Raw genomic sequence first — 14265 nt, 5'->3', positions numbered from 1 at the left:
GCCTCGCCCAAGGAGCCATTTTGGGGGTGTGAGTAGAGAGCAAGGGTTTCTGAGGAGCCGCAGAAGAGGCATAAAGCTGTAGAGCACTGGGAACAGTTAAGGTTCTCGGCCAAGGCAAGCAGACACACTTGCTGCTAGTTTGGGGCTCTGTACAGAAGTGACAGCTCCTTCCATCCTAGCTGCTCCCACTTCCACTGAGGGAATGAGAACCTGCTTGGAGCTGACCTTGATGGGGATTTATAGGAATGCTTACAATTCTCTGATCTTTTTCTGTGGATAAACACTACAGAGCTATCAAAACAGCACCATTAAACCATACATTTAAATAGGCTTTTCTTTTAAGACTTAAATAAGCATCGTTTGTGGTTCTTCAGGCTGAAGCATGATTCTCTATCACTGGCCTCAGGTTTGGAAAGGAGGCCAGGCTACCAATCTCATTAATTCTCTGATTTGGACAAAACAATATGGCAGAAAACTCTGTAGCTCAGTCCTGAATTCCCTTGTCAAGTTTGATTTTTCTCTCTTGGATCTGAACCTAATTCATCAATTGCTGAACCGGAGTTTATTGATCAGGATTACACTGTCGGAGTCTCCTCTTTATCCTGTAACGGGAATTAGATCTATTCATCAACTATCATCTTCCACTATCAACCCGCCTGCACTTCATGTGCTGCGACTGGAGTGCCCTGTGGTTCCGGAGACGCTGTGCTGCTAAGCAGGATTATCATATCATAGAATCTTCTGCCGGAGAAACTTCTCAGATGATCAATTCCTTCACTGGCTTTGGAAGACAGTTTATGGCTTCCACTTGTAATCCAAGAGACACTATAATTCTGTCAAATATAGTACAGGAATATTTTTCCCACAGATTTTGTTCTGGCTTCTGGGCCATCCTAATGATTTGTCAGTCAATACTCTGCATGGTTTGAAAGTGTGGGTTCAGTTGGTTCCTAGTGCTGGTCGCTCACTTCCAGGTCAAGAAGGGCCTGGGGATGCTGGAGATGAGCACATTCAGCCCAAGAGGGAGAAAGCATCATGTTTTATCACCCAAAAGCAATCCCTCCTGCTGGATAAGTAGTGGCACTGGTGAACTGTGCAGGCTAGGAGGAGAGAGCTTCAGTTACAGGTATGCAATGGTCAGAGCAGTGACGTGAGAAAATAATGGGGAGGTACCTATGGCTTTAACTACACTGGCCAAATCCTTTTAGTTTGAGTTTCTTTGTATATTTCACCTGCAACATGTATATTACATAAAGTAAATGTAACATTGTATTAATTTAACCTGCCCTCAATGGGCAGCACCCAGCTCCCACCCAGAAATAAACAGATAACTCTCCACAGTCAAGCAAATGCTTAATCAAAAAAGGCAAGTCTCAGACTGCTCTACACTGCAGGGAGCCTCAGAGCCCACCTCACACTAAGGTGCTAAAAATTGCTTTGCAGACTGCTCATTTAGTGCAAAGCAGCTACCCAGCTGCCCTAGCAAGACAGCTGTGGACTCCTTTTGTGTACAGGACTTCCCAGATGTTATAAACTGTATGTTGACTTACATCAGTCGAAGATCTGGCCCTTGATTTTTAAGCTATCCTGCTCCACTGACAGCCTGATGATGTGATGACCAATTTATCATTTTGACTTGGCAGCGCCCTGCAGAAGCAACTATAGAGTGAATAATCCCCCCCTCCCCCACTTAGCAGTATCTTCTCTTGCTCCTAGACTATGGGGTGTTTTGAAAACCGTTCTGTCCTTTAATCATATTGATTTGCACATATGCCCTCCCCTCTTTGCACATTGGATGGGTTGGAAAGATATTGGGGAAATTATCAGTTCTTTGTTGGACAGGCCAAGTCAGACTGAGTGCCTATGGAAAGTCCTAAGGTCCAAAAATCTCTCTGGTGAGTGTGGAAATAAAGGAAGTTCATGTAAGTGGATACTTCCCATTTTCAATCCAAAATACCTCTGCAGTTATTCGGAGCTCTGCTGACCACGGTGTTGAGTGCTTTCAACATTAGTGGGAGTTGAGGTCACTCAGCACCTTGCAGGGGGTGCTCAGAGTGAAGTCCTAACAGTTACAGTTCCGTCAGCCTGAGAAAGAGCATTAAAATCAGGAAGAGGGATGGACTCAAGTAAACTACCATCACCTCAAGCCTTCTCTCTCTTTTCCTGTAGTTCACCCGCTAGTGCCTCTCCAACTTTTCATTTGTAGGTCAATCATGGGAATCAGAGAAGCAAGCAAGGGAAGAAGTGTGGCAAGAGGTAAACCAGAGGTTTACCAGAACCAGTCAATAATCCAGCAATAAATTCTGGGGTACTTGGGCCAACCTTTCAAACTGCAGAGCCATCCCACTTCAGGCTGAACATTTTGTATGGAGCTCTTCTCTCCAGTAGTGTCTGTTAACATTAGTTCCCACAGATGTTGGCTAATTATTGTGAGCCTTATGGAGAAGTTATTCAAAGATCATAAACCAGTTTCCATTCAACTTTTCTACTAATGTAACTATTGGTAAAAAAAATGAAATTGTTTAACACTGAGGGGTTTCTCATATTCACTCAGTATTAATGCTGGAAATTTATCATCTGCAACAATGAGCCCCGGTACTGCCAGGAACTGCAGATTATGTCACTTTCCAGAAGTAAATCTGATGCCAGCAGGAAGGGATCCCTAAGTCCCATTCCATTATTTAAAACACAGTTTAAAAAGCAATCAGCAATTTATAAATGTCAAGAAACCTTTTCGCCTTATGAAATTTTATAGCTCTGCGTGAACCAGCACATTGGGGTGGCTTTTTTTTAAAGAACACTTTTGATCAAAATGAAATAAGCATGTTCCTGACCAAAAATAAACTTTACAAAGAATAGTTAAAGGTGCAATTAACTGATTACTTAAGGTGGGTAAAAAAACCTTAGAATATTTTAGGTACAAAATAATCATTTATTTAAGTGTCCACAAATAACCTTAACTCTGACCCTGTATATACCTGGGATTTATTGCAGGTATACAGGATTATTTGCTGTTTTTTTATAGAATACCATTAGTAGGTGTGCATAGAATTTAAGATGTATATAATAACTAAAGCTATTTTGTAGTGTAGTGTGACCAGGTGTGACTCACCACTATAGCGCCTCCTACTGCTGTCCCAGGGATTAGCTCTGATAGACAGTGCGCCTTCTTCTGGTGATGTCTCACCACCTTCACTTCTGCTCTTGGACCCATACCATTCCAAGGACCACAATGTCCTCCACAGCTCTCTGGCTGTGCCAGACTCTGTGGTCCCCACATCCAGGAGAATGTACTGCAATCTGACAGTCCAGCCACTTCCTCGGTATATTGGAATTGGAAAGGGTTCAGAAAAGGGCAACAAAAATGATTAGGGGTATGGAACAGCTTCCATATGAGGAGAGATTAATAAGACTGGGACTTTTCAGCTTGGAAAAGAGACGACTAAGGGAGGATATGAGTGAGGTCTATAAAATCATGATTGGTGTCATGAAAGTAAATAAGGAAGTGCTGTTTACTCCTTCTCATAACACAAGAACTATGGGTCATCAAATGAAATTAATAGGCAGCAGGTTTAAAACAAACAAAAGGAAGTATTTCTTCACACAACACACAGTCAACCTATGGAACTCTTTTCCAGAGAATGTTGTGAAGGCCAAGACTATAATAAGATTAAAAAAAGAAGTAGATATGTTGTGGGCATCTGGCATTGGACACTGTTGTCCATCAATGGCAAACAGAGGCTAGGAAATGAGCAACAGGGAATGGATCACTTGATGATTACCTCTTCTATTAATTCCCTCTGGGCACTTGGCACTGGCCACTGTTGGAAGACAGGGTACTCAGCTCGATGGACCTTTGGTCTGACCCAGTATGGCCATTCTTATGTTCTTAAGTGGGGGTGAGGGGGGGACCCGGGCCCACCCACTACTCCAGATCCAGGGACCCTGTAGATGGCAGCCATGTGCTGCATCCCCTCCAACTTCTCAGTACCTTTCCCTGGGCCACTTCCCCGAAGTCCTAGCACTTTCTTCACCCTTTACCTCAGGGCCTCAGCATGCCAGTCTTAGCAGCCAGCCAGGAACTCGCTCTCACTCCCCTGATCCTGCCCAGCACTGCTCTGTCCAAGGTGCTAGCATTCTTCTTCCTGTGAGGCAACCAGCTCCCACTCCTCAAGCTCCAGGGAACAACTGTGAAGCTGCTCTGCTCCACAGCTCTTTTTATATGGGCCTACCAGGCCCTGATTGGCTGCTTATCACAGTCCCTCTCCTCGTGGTTGCTTTCTGCACAGCGTCCCTAGGGCTACATTAACCCTTTACATGCCAGTGTGGGGCAGGTGCCCCACCACATGTGGTTTCTGGGTACTATCAAGACACAGATGACAGAATAGTCTCTTATTGTTGACTATCTGCACCATATATGAAAGGTATTGTAGGCTACTACAACCACTATTCACACAGAACTTTTAGGCTCATAGCAATATGGTGGATTTAAAATGTTTCTGGAAAGTATTCAGGATAAGAAAAGAGATATCTGTCGTTCTTCCTGTCAAAGTGTGGGTGGTTGAAGTTAAGGAGGAACTACTTTTGGGTCAGTGTCCCATATGTAATGGGTGGGAGGTGGCCTGTATATCTGGAGCTGCTATCAGGTAAAAAGATGGGTGTTGATACAGGCTCAGAATGCACAGGAGCATAGGAATTGCTGCACCAGATCAGACCATTGTTCCATAAGGTCTGGTAGCCTGTCTCTGACTGCAGCCAGTACCAGCCCTGGGCTAGGGAATGGGGAGCATGTTGGGAGTGTGAAGAGCCAAGGAGGAGGAGTGGCTGGAGCAAGCTGCACTCCAACTATTTCCAGCTGGTGTCCCGCCTCTCAGGAACCATTGCCAGCTGATGTAGGCTGAGGCAGCCCGAAGGCTGCTCTAACTTACACCTGGGTCAGGGCCAGCACTGGTAATCAGAGAGCCACAAGAGACTCCATTTAGCGCAGTATGAAGGGGCATCAGGGAAATTCAGGGAGGCAGAGAATTGGGGTCACAGTATAAATCCAAGTTTTGTAAACTTGGCTCATTGGATTAACCCAATCTCAGACTGTTTTTGCCAAGCCCAAAGGTTAAGTGGTTCACCTTTCAGGTCATGTCATGCAGTTTGAAGTGCTGACCCATACTGGGGAGAAGCAGGTGCCCTCTCAACCCCTCAGTGTGATACTATTGACCTGCCTCTGCTGTTTGCTGGGACTGCAGCACCACAATGGGGCAGAAGTGATAAATTAGAGTAAACAAGGAGATGTAAAGCCTCCAGGTTTTAGTTCATGTGAAAGCCCCCTGCTAGACTGAAGGTCAAGATTTTCCATGTGAATTCAGAGGGCGAGGAAAGCGTCTGACTGTGAATGAACTGGGAAATAGATTTGTTTCGGAGCATCCTGCGGGTTGCGGCCAGCTTGCTGAAAAGTGACATAGCCTGTGAAAAGTAGCAATGGATAATAACCCCAGTGTGAAGAGACTGTATCTCACTTTCCAGCCTGCTTTAATGTTAGCAGGGAATGATACTATTTTTTATTTGTCAGTGTCCTTTAAATATTTCTGACCAGAGTAATAAAAAACGACCCTTTTCCCTTTAAGGAAAAAACCCTCTATTTTAATTGCATTCATTTTGTAACTCCTAATAATATTAGGTTTGGATAATAGTTTCTGATTTTACAAAAATCTAAATGCTTGGCCTAAAACTAGCCAATGTGTCACTTTAAATGAAGAGTTTCAGCAGAGATTTGTGAAGTTGTTAAGGAATTTGGATGCCCAGTTCTCATTTAAAATGAAGAGGAGATGAATGTCCAAGTTAGCAAGGCAGCTCTGAAAATATCACTCTTCAGAGTAAAGTAATTTCCCTATAAGATGCCAGCAGGAGAATACCATTTTCAACTGAAAATTTTGTTAAATTTTGTCTTCATACACATAGCTCCCATTGACTTCAGTGGGAGTTCCAGGTTTCCATCCCAGGTCAGAATTTGGCTGTTTATTTAAAAGTCAAATTCACAATGGCAAAAAGCTCCTAGCCCAGTGAAGTATGGGGTTGAGCTAAAGAAGTGCAGCTTTTTTTAAATTCTCTGAAGCCCCTCTCTGTTTCTTTTCCACCACAACAAAAAACTTAAAAGACTGAAACGCTTGAATCCTGCACAAAGAGAAGACACGATTATTTGCTGATAGGTTTAGATTAATATTTGCTGAGTGATTTCTTAAAGGGTTTCTGAAGTGCTCTATTGTTGTGGGGGAAAATATACAAAGTACAAAACTTTGGGGAAGGTTGGCTGGTGTTTTCTTTTGTTCTTATAGTATTTTCCCATCTGGAAATATTTGGTGTAAATTAGCATAACACCACTGACTTCCTAGGACAAGCAACCTGGTCAAGTGGATAGGTCATTGGACTGGAGCCTTGCCTACACTAAGAGCGTTTTACCCTTATAGGAATACCAGTACACGATATCAGCAAAGCTCTCTTAGAGTGGACACTGCTATACCAATAAAGCCATGCTTTTGCTGTCTAGTAAAACCACACACCCCGAGCAAAACCGACTATACTGGTAACAGCTTTGCCAGTATAGCTGCATCTACAGTAGGGATTTCTGCTGGTCCTGCTATGTAGGACAGGGATCCAGCCTTTTCACACCCTGATCAACATGGCTATGCTGGTAGAAGTAAGTAGTGTAGACGCAGCCTGGGATTCACAAGACCTTTGTTCTATTTGTGGCCCTGCAATTGACCTGCTTTGTGACCTTAGGAAAGTGCCTTCATTTCTCCATGCCTCTTTTTCTATTCCTAATTCTATCTCTTTAGATTGTAAGGTATTCAGGGCACAGACAGGGATCTGTAACATACTGACCAATGCGTTACACTTGTACACTGCCTAGCGCAATGGGGCCCTGCTACTTAGCTACTGATCCTATGGGTAATAACAAATAACCACCTGAGGATATGTTCTATCATCTTTTTTTTGACAGTTGCAAACTATTCCAGAAAGGAAAAGGTGGGTCGTTCTAGGGAATCTGACTTTGCACAAAGAATATATATTTTTACTGGTTCAGTATTCAGTAACTATTAGTCAAACTGAGCTCCACTGCTCTTCTAACACCAAACTCGGTTATCTAGGGCCTCTAGTTCTGCATGTGCAGTTTTGCCCATGCAGAGCAGAATTACACATGCAAATAACTGTGCACACAGAATTACTATCCACAAAATGAGATCAGGCTGGTACCAACTGAAAAGCTACCCCCTCGAATATTCAGAGCAAACCTTCCCTTGTATTTCTAATTCTCCTTTTAAATTTCTATTGCCTCTCTCATTTTCCTACTTACTTTTCAATTATTTTTTCTTTTCTCCCTTACACTCTATTCTTTTATCTCTGTTGCTTAGTCCCATCTCATATTACCTCTGAGTGGCACTCAGAGACTCTAGCCTCTTCCCCAACACTCACCCCTACCCCTTCTGCCTTTTTTTATTCTGCAGCTGTTCTGAGCCCTCTTGTGTCATTGAGCCTGCCTCTGAAAATGTCAGTAAGGATAACATGAGCCACTGGAAGCCCAACCTCTCTGCCATGCTACTGCCGATGGGGGCTACAGAAAGAGCATCACTAGACACTAAAATGTGGGTGGAGAGGCAATGCTCCTTCCCCTGCCCAGGGGTTTCAAAAACATCAGCCTATGGTTTTTCAAGACCAGGCTTTTAAAATAAAATACCTGGCTCTTCCAAAGCCCTAGGATGAAGCAGATCACCGGTTACTGAAAGGATTGGCTTGTGCTCAAGAAATTGAGGTGCCAAGGTGGGTTCAGTAGTGGATGTGTCAGGATTCCAAGCCTTCCTCTTTCATGTTTTGTTCTAATGAGCTTGCAAGGGGTGCTGTGTGCAAGAAAGTTTGCTCCCAGAAGAATTTCCCTAACCAGACAGAGCCAATACCATTCTGCTCCATTTTACCAGATTCATGTTTTTCCATTTGCTTTCTACAGTGAAGTGTCAAAACTTTCCCACACATCCCCACGTGCTCGGACAATATGTTCATTCACACACACACACACACACACACACGCATAGATGAATTTAGATAGAAAAAGCACAAGTGTCTTTACAAAAAACTGCAAGAAATAAATGAGAAAAATGCCTACTATTCATATCAGCTTATGTTCAAAGCATAACAATATTTAATGGCACATTAATGGCATGTGGACAAAAACATCACAATTGAAAAAAAATGTCAAGTTATTTCAAGAAAAAGACCTCATGAAAATGTTTTTCAGACCTTGGAATGTTGCTTTATTCTAAAAACTGAACCACAATAACAGTGCAATTGGCTCTTTTCGCCTCCTTTTTTTGCTGGAAATATTATTTTGTAAGGATTTTGGAGATAATCCCTTCTGGCTTCAATAAGCCAGGTGCATTTAAAGAACAGAATGATAAAGTCACAGTGCCTGATTCTTACGCCATTGTAAACTAGGAATAGATCCACTGAATCAGATCCTTAGTCTTTTGGATGGGTTAGAAAAGACCATCAGTATTATTCCTGGCTATTTGACTCTCAGTACTCTATGGATAATAAAATTAGCAACAATTCTCTTGAATCTAAAGTGCACCAGCTCATAGTAGGCATTTGGTTCTGATAATCAAATATATGGAAGGAGAAAAATATAGTGAAAGAATTCAAATTTTAATTAAAACTGACTCTAGTAAAGGACAGGACTGGCTGAGGTGGGAAAAGGCAGTTCTACTGTCTGAGACTGAGGGTATGTCTACACTTATCGGGGATCAATGCTGTGGCGATCGATCCACCAGGGGTTGATTTAACGGATCTAGTCCCGTCGACTCTGGTACTCCACTGGGAATGAGAAGGGTGAGGGCTTGTCTACATTGCCCACAGGATTGATGGGCGTCAATCGATCCAGCAGGGGGTCAATTTATCGCATCTACCACTGAGCGGTCTGCTGTCAACTCCAGAACTCCACCGGAGCGAGAGGCGCAGGCGGAGTCAATGTGGGAGCATCAGCTGTCGACTCACAGCAGGAAAGACACCGCGGTAAGTAGATCTAAGTACGTCGACTTCAGTTACATTAATCACGTAGCTGAAGTTGCATAACTTGGATGAATCCGCCCCCCCAAGTGTAGACTAGGCCTAAGATAATCAATGGCAGAGCGTCTCCTATTGATACAATGCGGTGTAGACACCGCAATAAGTCGACCTAAGGTACGTCGACTCCAGCTACTTTATTCACATACCTGGAGTTGCGTAACTTAGGTCGATTTAGCCCCGTCGTGTTGACCAGGCCTTAGGGTATGTCTGTGGGACCCGGGCTTGTGGACTCAGTGTATCCAAGCCCATATTTGAGCGTTCACTCTGCTTTGTAAACCTGGGTTTGCAACTGCTGGCCCAGGTCTCACAAGTTCACTACCATGTCCATACTGCACTACGCAGGTCTTCTGACTTGGGCACACTGCTTGGGCTGCAGCCACACTGCAAAATGTATGGGCTTAGACCAGAGTCACAGGGATGGAAGGGGGCTTGGAATCAAACCTGAGACAGAGCCCAGGCTTAGTGTGCAGTGTCAGCATACCCTGACTGCATACCCACCCAGATCCTCTGCCTCTGCACCTGGGCAGCTGGCCTGATTCACTGTCCTGCTACCCCAGCTATATTGCTATTTTTAGCACACTAACTCAAGCAGAGTTAGTGCAGTGAGCTAGGAATCGCCCTGCTTAGTTAAAATGCAGATGTACCCGTATAGTGACAGCTTGCAATTCCAACATGGTCCTCAAAACACCACACTCTCCTAAGTGCTGAGGTCCACACTCAGAGCCAGATCCTCATTCTCTGCAGTCCAGCCCGTTTTTCACCATTCTGGCTGTGCAATGGGGAACTCCCAGATAGCATAAAGCCCTCAAAATGAGCACACATAGAGGGTATTCCTGGGCAGGCAGGAGAAACAGTTATGGGATGGGAAGCGGTATAGCGAAAGCACACTATACCCCAGCAAACCCCAGTCAGTGGAGTGGCTAGGGGATCATTCTAGGTGGTGACATTTAGAGCAGCCCTTTGGTAGCTCTAATTTATGCATGGTGCCAGTTTGACCTCTGTGAGCCTCAAGGTCAGAGGAAAAGAAAGGTAGCTTGGAGTTCATCTTGGCTGGCCCCAAGGATCCAGCCCTCACTTTTTACCCAAGCAAAGTCACACTTAAGGGAAATTTCAATGGGAGTTTGACTGAGCACAGACTGTGTAATAATTGAGTGAGGCCTGGTAGAATAAAAAAGGACTGGAAAAAGGGACAAGTAGGGGACTGGTTTCAGAGTAGCAGTCATGTTAGTCTGTATTCGCAAAAAGAAAAGGAGTACTTGTGGCACCTTAGAGACTAACCAATTTATTTGAGCATAAGCTTTCGTGAGCTACAGCTCAGGATGCATGCTGTAGCTCACGAAAGCTTATGCTCAAATAAATTGGTTAGTCTCTAAGGTGCCACAAGTACTCCTTTTCTTTTTAAGTAGGGGACTGAAGATCAGACACAGTTTGGGTTGGAGGAAAAATGCTTTTGTCCTTCTAATTCTGGCGTCAAGAAGCAGATCACCCCTGCAATCATGAGGAATGAGTTCCTGAGGTCATTGGAGGCCTTGCATGAGCAGTACGTAGTAGAATGCATTTGTGAGAGGTCATACGACCAAGCACAGCTTGTTATTCCAGAAGGAGAGATAGAAAATCATCCTTATGTGCTGGCTGGGTGAAATTGCCATGTGTAGCCTCCTACTTGAGGGTTGCTCCCTCCCAGTGACTTTGTGATGGATCCTGGGACATGGATAAACATTAGGAGAGCGCTTTGCTTCCTTTCCTCTGTCAAACCCTCCCCCTCCCCGCCCCCATAACAGATTTAAGTGTTGTATAAGGTTTCCCATAATGCCTTTTGCTGAACAAACAACCTGATAGGCTGGGAAAGATTCTAGTGTGTGTAGTTAGGACCAAAACTCCCATGGATCAGAACTCTGACAGAGCACTGAAACCACCGTTCACAGCCACAAAGTCTCTGTTGCAGGATACATGTTCCTTAGTTGCTGGAGGCACCTGCCATTTCCCCTCTCACCTTGAAGGCATGCCTGAAACATACATACATGACATCACTTCATCCTGTTATGTATTAGTGCAGGAGGTAAATGCTGGAGAGGATAACACACAGGAGTGTGTGATCATTGCTAACATGCTTAAAATACGGTGTGTTTGCCTTCTGTTCTGACCTACAACAAACACGACTATTTCAATTCTAGGAGTAAAATCCCAGCCCTATTGAAGTCAACTCCCTTTGACTGCGGTAGGACTAGAATTTCCCCCCAAGTTTCCACACAAGTCTGCCAATTCACTTTAACTCTGATCTACAGCAAAGCCTCATAGTCCATGCCTGAGCAGAGATAGCTGGCACACCACGTTGTGCAGTCATTTTGTTCATGACGTGGAGTAGGCTGAGGCCAGCACTTCTGGCCAGAGGTGACAGGCTCATGCATTTGCTTGACGCCACTGCACTAATGAGGCTCCAAGGGGCCATCTATACTGCACAAAACACCTGTGGAGAGAGACACAGACCCCTGATCAAAGCTTGGGCCTGCACTATGGGGCTATAAAGAGCCGTGTAGACATTCCCGCTCAGGCTGGAGCCTGAGCTCTAAGATCCATCCCCCTTGCTGGGTTTCAGAGCCAGGCTCCAGCTCAAGAGGGAATGTCTACACTGCTATTTTAGCCCCATAGTGTGAGCCTGAGTCAGCTGACCTGGGCTCTGAGATTTGCTGCTGCAGGGTTTATTTTCTGATTTTGCAGAGTAGATGAACCCTAAAATGTTGGTGTATAACCATTTATACATGCACCATCCCTAAATTTCAACAGTTCTCCTGTTTCCTGCCAGGTGAAATATTACAGGTTTCCCTAGGAGGCTTTTCAATCTTTCTTTGGCCAGCTTTTGTGGAAATGTTTTCCTGTTTCTTTTTTCTGTAGAGGGTTTGCTGGCTGTGAGTCAGAACTATAGGCTGCTGGGAGTACATCTACACTGCAATGTAAATCCGGGCTCAGGTTCAAGCCAAAACCACCTGCCATCTATATAGGTATCTATCCAACTTGGCCCTAGAGCCCAGCCAGAAGGGTGGGCCTGAGCCCATTCTAACAGTGAAAAAGGGAACTCCCAGAGGTGCCACATACTACCTCCCACCAGGCATAGAGGGTATTCCTGGGCAGGCAGGGGCCTGGTCTGGGTCCCCCAGACTTGAGTTCTGATAGCCCCAATACTATTCCAAAATCCCATGGGCCTGTGTTCGTATCTTTTCTATCCCAAGGCCAGCCAGTTGACCCCCAAGAAATGAGAGGAGCCTCCTGGTTCAAATGCAGCTGTTCGGCGTTTAACCCTTCCATTTTGTTTGCTAAATTGAAAGTAGAGTGAACAGTCTCCTGAATTTGCTATGGCCACCAAAAAGAAGTCCATTGCCAAGCACGCAGCTACCTGGTCATGGGACTAGAGTCAGATTCTGATAAATCTGTGGTTGGAGGTGAGCAAGACATTCAACTTCAGTCAGAATACCAGAAATGGCCCTGTGTACCAAGAAATAGCAGACAAGCTGGCAGCATTGAGGATTCATCGGACCAGGGACCAGTGCAGGGAATGGATTGAGCGTGAGTCTATCTCTGTGATAGATGGTCCTTAAAACCAAGAATCACAGCTCCATTCAGGTTACTCCTAATCCCAAAGGACTAGTCATTTACCCCAGGTCAGTTGCACCTTAGATCTCACACCAAGGACAACACTTGTAGCCAACAAATTATCTGAAGATTTGCTAAACAGGAAAAGGAAGCTAGAGAGCTATTTACAAAGGTAAAGCAAGCAAATATAGACACACAAATGAGTTTCAGTCTTAGGTTTCAAAAGGTAATATAGGCTTCTATAATCAGCAAGCTCTATTTCTCCTATAGGGCTAACCCAGGCTAAACAGCTGGGGGCGCTCGTTCTTATCTAGGAAGCTCCTTGCACCTCCTGAGTCCCAGCAATATAGAGTTCCTTAGTTGCTTTTGTTTGCGGTTTTTATCCCCCTCCTTCCTGCCATGTGCTCTCAGCTGCAAACTCAGCTGGTGGGAGAAGTCCATTCACAGGGAGGAAAGCAGAACTACAGCAAGAGTCTTTAGTCCTTTTATTGACAATTCCTCAGTCTGGATACAGGAAGTTGCCAGATGATCCAAAAAGCCCGTCAGGTATCGATGGGTCTCCTCTTTCGGGAGGGGCGTAACAATTTCTGGAGAAGAGCGGCTCCTCACACTAATTAATGTCCCGCTCCTCTAAACAAGGGCACTGGAACCTTTGTAGAAGTGGGGGGGTTGGCACCTGTGCCTCACTTTTTAACCTGGACATAGTCTGGAGGCAAAGGGCAGTGTTGATAATAGCGATCAGTTCCCCTGCCGGCACCGCTCTGTGCCTAACCAAGGTTTGCAGGTTTTGGGGGGCCACCCCCCAAACTATGCCCATGTTAAAAAGTATGGGATATGGCCTCAAGGCCCCCCCGGTTCTGGCACTGTTGCCTGTGTGGCAATGCCTAGTCACAGAGGCTCACACTACATCCGCTCATATATTACATTACATTGAGTGGCTCTCAACCTTTCCAGATTACTGGATCCCTTTTGGGAGTCTGATTTGTCTTGTGTACCCCACGTTTCACCTCACTTAAAAACTACTTGCTTACAAAATCAGACATAGAAATACAAAAGTGTCACAGCACCCTATTAGTGAAAAACTGCTGACTTTCTCATTTTTACCATATACTTACAAAATAAATCAATTGGAATATAAATATTGTACTTACATTTCAGTGTATAGTATATAGAACCATGTAAACAAGTCATTATCTGTATGAAATTTTAGTTTGTACTGACTTTTGCTAGTGCTTTTTATGTAGTCTGTTGTAAAACTAGGCAAATATCTAGGAAAACTAGGCAGACCTCTGTGTACCCCCAGGGGTACGTGTACCCCTGGCGGAGAACCACTGCATTACAGTATGGAACACAGCTATTACAAGTCAAATTAATGCATGCAGCAACTCACAAGCATTCCATCGAGTCTAAACCCAAAACACTCGCTCATAATTCTAATACAGTCGCACCTCAGAGTTCCGGACACCCCAGGAATGGAGGTTGTTCGTAACTCTGAACAAGCTGTTATGGGATGCGCCACAGGGCGGACTGCTCGGAGCGGGGGGCTCACAGCTCTGCAGTGGATGCCTG

Source organism: Lepidochelys kempii, chromosome 7 (genome assembly GCF_965140285.1).
Source record: "Lepidochelys kempii isolate rLepKem1 chromosome 7, rLepKem1.hap1, whole genome shotgun sequence".
NCBI classification, from domain to species: domain Eukaryota; kingdom Metazoa; phylum Chordata; order Testudines; family Cheloniidae; genus Lepidochelys; species Lepidochelys kempii.
Note: the sequence above shows the minus strand (reverse complement) of the source record.